At 50.6% G+C, this 6,330-nt stretch overlaps 1 pseudogene; it reads right to left on the bottom strand.

Annotated features, from left to right (window-relative positions):
• Positions 1 to 354: 354 nt before the first annotated feature.
• On the bottom strand, positions 355 to 5,969 carry LOC143684323 (patr class I histocompatibility antigen, A-126 alpha chain-like; annotated as a pseudogene).
• Between the last annotated feature and the right edge of the window lie 361 nt (positions 5,970 to 6,330).

Below are 6,330 nucleotides of genomic sequence, written 5' to 3'. Positions count from 1 at the left end.
CTGAGCCCAGGCTGACCAGGCCACAGGAAGTCCTCATTGCTGATGGTTCTGCAGATGGGATGATGCTAGGTGATGGCTGAGACCCTGGGACCACAGGTCCTGGTGGGAGAAGGTTCACAGAAGGGAAAGGACAGAGGAGCAGAGAAGATGAACCAGCTGAGGAGTGACCCAAAGTCCACGATATCCTGAGCCCTGAGCACCCTCAGGGCTCCACAGTCATCTCTTGTTCTCTCCTGCAATACTCAGCACAACAAACATGCAGATTCTGGTAAGTATGCAGGTCAATTTATTTTCTCTCTCAAAAATTAAGACACTTCCTCTCTCTCAATTGAATCATACAGTAAGAGTTTGAAATGCAAAATTATACCCAGATTTTTATTTTCAAGGGAAATAATAAGGCGCAGCTCTGGGCCACATGAAGATAAGACAAGGATGGAGACATCTGATACCCATCTGCTGGAAAAGGAAAATTGATAAGGCCAGGGAACACAGGTCAGTGTGGGGAGGAGGTTCTGGGAACAGGGGGTGAGCTCTGTCCCACATCTTCCCATTATACTAACGGGAATGTAGACACATAGAGATGCCAGCCGCAGAAAGAAAAGTCTTCACATCCAAAAGGAAGGGCTTCTTGGAGTCACAAATGGAGGTATGGACAACCCTTGTAGGCCACAGTTCCACTCAATGCAGCTTTCTAACACCACAGAAGAAAATAATCAAGACGTAAGTCATGTCATTATGTAAATGTCGACATTATGAACAGCCCTTCACACACACAAAATGTCCATATCCAAGGAATCCCCATCACCCAGGCGTGTCCTCTCTGCCCCAACCCCTCTCCCATTTCAGGCCCTCCAGGGTTTCACCTTTAGAAGCCGTAAGAGACTCATCAGAGCCCTGGGAACCATCACCACCTGGGGAGGAACAAAAACAGGATCTGGTCAGAGCCTCCCGGGGAGATGTGAGTAAAGGAGGAATTATGGGGTGGATGAGCTGCCCCGTGGACTCCCGTCTACACTACCCCAAACTCTCAGGGATCAGACTCACACCCTCCATACCACCTGCCCCTCCATCCCACCACTTACCAGCAGCCTGAGTATGGCTCTCTCCATTTCCACCTGTAGGAAAAACCACTAGTGAAAGGCAGGACATGAGGTTCTAGAGAACTAGTCCTGGATCCTAGGAAAGTTTCCAGAACTATGACTGCAGACCCAGGGCAGGATCAGGAACCATGGAGAAAGGAGATTGTGGGACTGGACTATCTGTCCTCATGGAAGTCTGTCCTCAGCAGGGACCTTCCCTCTGACTGCTGGGAACAAGTGCCTTGATATCATCACTTGGGAAAATTATCCTTCATTCTCTCACAGGTTTTATAAAAGTAACTACGGCTAACATGTCCTAGAGGGTATAAACTCAGGTATGAGGAGGGGCTTCATGGTACCAGGGAAGAGGACAGGGCAAACTGCTATCGGGGGCTGGAAACCCCTGAGTGGAACAAGAACCCTCAGACCCCTGCCCCTTTCCCTACCTGAGCTCTTGTTCCTCCAGTTCACAACTGTAGCCACCACAGCCACTATAGCTCCAAGGAGAACCAGGCCAGCCATAATTTCCACCAAGAGGATGGGGAACTCTGAAGGTGGCTCTGAGAAGGGAAGGAAAGGTCAGTGGCCCTGACCCTGCTGGAGGAGCTCAGAAGGGCCCCTGCTTCCCCTGAGAAGAGGCCCCACACTTATCCCCCTCCTTACCCCATCTCAGGGTGAGGGGTTCAGTCAACCCCTCGTGCTGCACATGGCATGTGTATCTCTGCTCCTCTCCAGGGGGCACTAACAATGCTGCCCACTTCTGGAAGGTTCCATCCCCCGCAGGCCTGGTCTCCACAAACTCCGTGTCCTGGGTCTGGTCCTCCCCCTCCCTCTGCCAGGTCAGTGTGATCTCCGCTGGGTAGAAGTCCAGGGCCCAGCACCTCAGCATGACCTCACGGTCAGAGATGGGGTGGTGGGTCACGTTTGTCTTTGGAGGATCTGTGGGAAAGTCAGAAACTTGAGGAACCTTCCATTACCTAATGTGCCAGTTTGAAAGGATTTATGTACCCTAGAAAAGACATGTTTTAATCCTACTCCTGTGGTGCAACAGTTTCTTCTAATCCCTGTTCAGTACTATAAACTAGAAACTTTATTAGATTATCTCCAATGGAGATGTAACTCAATCAATGGTGGGTATTAAACTTGACTAGATGAAGACGTGTCTCCACCCATTCTTCGTGGGTATTGATTACTTTACTGGAATCCTATAAAAGAGGAGAAATTTTGGAGAGTTCTTTTTTGAGAACGAGGAGAGAGCTGCAGAATCATGACAGAATGACAAGAGAACCACAGAGTCCACCAGTAAGTGACCTGTGGAGACGAAGAAGGAAAATGCTTCCCGGGAGCTTCATGAAGCAAGAGGCCTGGAGAGGAAGCCAGTAGATGTCGCTATGTTCACCACGTGCCTTTCCCAGTGGCGAGAGAAACCCTGAACTTCACTGGCATTTCTCCAGTGAAGGTACCCTTGGTGCCTTAATTTGGACATTTTTATAGACTTGCTTTAATTGGGACATTTTCTCGGCCTTAGAACTGTAAAATGCAACTTATTAAATTCCCCTTTTTATTTTTTTAAAATTTTAATTAATAAAATTGATCAACAAACTACATGAATATTCTTTTCGTGTGAACATTCCATACTTGGTGTGCAAACAATGGCTCACAATATCATCACATAGTTGTATATTCATCACCATGATAATTTCTCAGAACATTTAGTCCAGAAAAAGAAATCAAAAGAAAAAAGAAAAAACTCATACATACCATACCCCTTTCCCTTCCCTCTCATTGACCACTAGTATTTCCCTCTACTCAATTTATTTTAATATTTGTTCCCCCATTATTGATTTATTTTTAATTCCTATTTTTTACTCATCTGTCCATACCGTAGATAAAAGGAGCATCAGAACAAGGTTTTCACAATCATACAGTCACTTTGAAAAAGCTATATCATTATACGATCATCTTAATGAAAGTGGCTACTGGAACACAGTTCTACAGCTTCAGGCACTTCCCTCTAGCTTCTCTAATATACCTTAAACTGAAAAGAGGTTATCTATATAATGCATAAGAATAACCTCAAGGATAACCTCTTGACTCTATTTGAAATCTCTCAGCCACTGACACTTTATTTTGTCTCATTTCTCTCTTCACCTTTCAGTTGAGAAGTTTTTCTCAATCCCTTGATACTGAGTCCCAGTTCATTCTAGTATTTCTGTCCCATGTTACCAGGGAGGTTTACACCCCTGGGAGTCATGTCCCACATAGAGAGGGGGAGGGCAGTGAGTTTCCAGGCAGACAGAGCAGTAATGAAAGAAACTAGAGCGTTCAAAAGGCCAGCAGCTTCCAGTGCAAGGGGCCTTGGTGGAACTAATCCTAGAGGATATGAGAAATACTTCAAAAAGATGCAGAGGGGGCGGGCCGCGGTGGCTCAGCGGGCAAAGTGCTTGCCTGCTATGCCGGAGGACCTCGGTTCGATTCCCGGCCCCAGCCCATGTAACAAAAAACGGAAAAACAAAATACAATAAAACAAGAAAATGTTTAAAAGATGTTTCCCTTTCTTCCTTCCTTCCTTCCTTCCTTCCTTCTCTCTGTCTTTCCTTTAAAAAAAAAAAAAAAAAAAAGATGCAGAGACTCCACACTATTCAGAGATTTCTCATCACTAAGCTTGGAAACCAACATGGAAGTGGAAGGAATATTGGTTTTAAAGTCAGAAAAAGTCAGAGGTCTTATGTCCTTCAGACTCTTGGTGGAATCACCTTGACAGAACAATGGTTTAAATTCCCCTTTTAAAAAGCCATTCCATTTCTGGTAAATTGCATTCTGCCAGCTAGCCAACTAGAACAGATTCTGGTACCAGAGGAGTTGGGTGCTGCTATGGTTTGCAAATACCAAACATGCTGGAACGGCTTTTTAAATGGATAAGGGGAAGATTTTGGAGGAGTTGTGAGGAGCTTGATAGAGAAGTCCTAGAGTGTGTTGAAGACACTGTTGGTAGAAATGTGGACTCAAAAGACACTTCTGACGAGGCTCTAAACAGAGATGAGGCGCGTGGTATTATAGACTGGAAGGAAGGTGATCCTTGGCGTGGTATTATAGACTGGAAGGAAAGTGATCCTTGATTTAAAATGGCAGATAATCTGTCAAAATTGACTAGTGGCTTTGGCTGGAAGGTTGATTTTAAAAGCCATGAATTTGGATATTTAGGTTGTTTGAGCAGCACACATCTGACCATCCTGAGAAAGGACAGGATATTTGGGGTGAGGGTAGGGATTGTAAAGCCCAGACAAATCCAGAATGGACCCAGAAATATGGCATAATGAGGTCCTTGGAAAGTTTTGGGATCAGGATGAGATGGCAGAAGGTAGGAGGCTCCAGGTCTTTTGGGGGAGAATAGGTACTTTGGCCCTGACATAGATGGAGATCCAGTGACTCAGAAAAGCTGTAGTCAGACCTCCAAAGATGGGTGTGGGGGTGGGGAAGGGAAGAAAGCCTGAGAGAACAACTCCTCAGTGGTTCCCAAAGGTGCCCCAGGTTCAAAGGTAACTGTGGATACGTTATTTTAGAGATTTTCTCCGCCTGCACTTACGTCCTCCAATCCCTGGAAAGGCTGGATGTCTTAACTGTCTTTTACACAGGTCAGGCCCTCTGGGCGAATGCCTCTCTGGTTCAGAGTCTGGAAACCCAGGCCAACTCCTCCCACTCTGGACCCAAGGCAGGAGAGGGTTCTGTCACAGATCCTATTTCCTCCCCTTGTGGGACACTAGGTGGGTGCGCAGACCCAGCCCGAGGGAGATCCGGGCCCCTGGTACCTGTGCGCTGCAGCGTCTCCTTCCCGTTCTCCAGGTATCTTTGGAGCCACTCCACGCACCTCCCCTCCAGGTAGGCCCGGTAGCAGTCTGCATCTCTGGCCACCTCCAGTTTGCTCCGGGTGACCTGAGCCGCCGTGTCCGCCGAGGTCCAGGAGCGCAGGTCCTCGTTCAGGGCGATGTAATCGTGGCCGTCGTAGGCCTGCTGTTCATACCCGCGGAGGAAGTGCCCATCGGGCCCCACGTCGCAGCCAGACATTCACTGAAGAGTATGAGACCCTGGTCCGGTCCCCGCCATGGTCAGCATTGCCCAATCTGCCCCGATTCCTTCCCCGACCCTCATGCAGTGCGTGGTGGCATCCCGTTTTGGTCTAAACGGGAAACGAAAACGAGGAAAAATCTCTACCACTCTTGCCGGGTTAAGGGTCCGCGCGGATCCCGCGGCCTCAGAATAAAGCTCAGAAACTCGGGCGACCCGGGCGGACTTTGGGGGATCCCTGAGCTCGAGATCTGCGCCCCGAGCCCCGCGTCGCTCACCGGCTTCGCTCTGGTTGTAGTAGCCGCGCAGGGTCCGCAGGTCCACTCGGAAAGTCTGTGCGTTGGTCTTGGCGTTCTGCGTGTTCCGCTTCCAATACTCCGGCCCCTCCTGCTCCACCCACGGCGCCCGCGGCTCCATCCTCGGACTCGCCGCGTCGCTGTCGAACCGCACGAACTGCGTGTAGTCCACGTAGCCGACGGCGATGAAGCGGGAATCCCCGCGGTCCGGCCGGACACGGCGGTGCTGAAATACCTCAGGGAGTGGGGGCCTGGGGGCGGGTAAGGGTGGTGGTGAAGGGGTGGAGAGGGGACTCTGGAGAAGGAATCCGGGTTGGACGGGGCGCAGACTTAGGGGAGGGAGGTGGGAGACTGTGTTCCGAGATCTGGGCGGGGAGAGGAGGGGGCGGGACGTGGCTTCCCGGGGTCCTCGCTCCCCCTCCCGGGAGGCATTTCCCCCCCGACCCCGCACTCACCCGCCCGGGTCTGGGTCAGGGCCAGGGCGCCCGAGAGCAGCGGGAGGAGGGCTCGCGGCGCCATGGCCGGGGTCTCCCGGTCTGGGGAGGATCGGAGACGGGCGGGTCCGCGGGGACTTTATAACCGGGAGCCGCGGGGACGCTGATTGGCTTCTCCAGGAGCCGGAGCCGCAATGGGAGTGAGCCCTGGGGTCGCGTCACGAGTGTCCGGGCAGGAGGACCTGACACAGGTTGTGAGAGGGAAAGTGGGAGAATCCCCAGCGCTCGGCCTCCCCACCCCACACGCGAAGCTCGTGGAGAGACCCGGGTCCTGGGACTGGCCCTGACCCTCTCGTCGTGCACAATGAGACACTCTGTCAGTGAATCCTGGTCCTGGGACTCTTCACACGCTTACAAAATAGCGAGGACTCCAAAGAAACTTTGTTTCACTGGGTT

The sequence above is a fragment of the Tamandua tetradactyla genome, chromosome 5, assembly GCF_023851605.1.
Source record: "Tamandua tetradactyla isolate mTamTet1 chromosome 5, mTamTet1.pri, whole genome shotgun sequence".
In the NCBI taxonomy this organism is placed as follows: Eukaryota; Metazoa; Chordata; class Mammalia; order Pilosa; family Myrmecophagidae; genus Tamandua; species Tamandua tetradactyla.
Note: the sequence above shows the minus strand (reverse complement) of the source record. Positions and strands in the feature narration are given on the sequence as shown.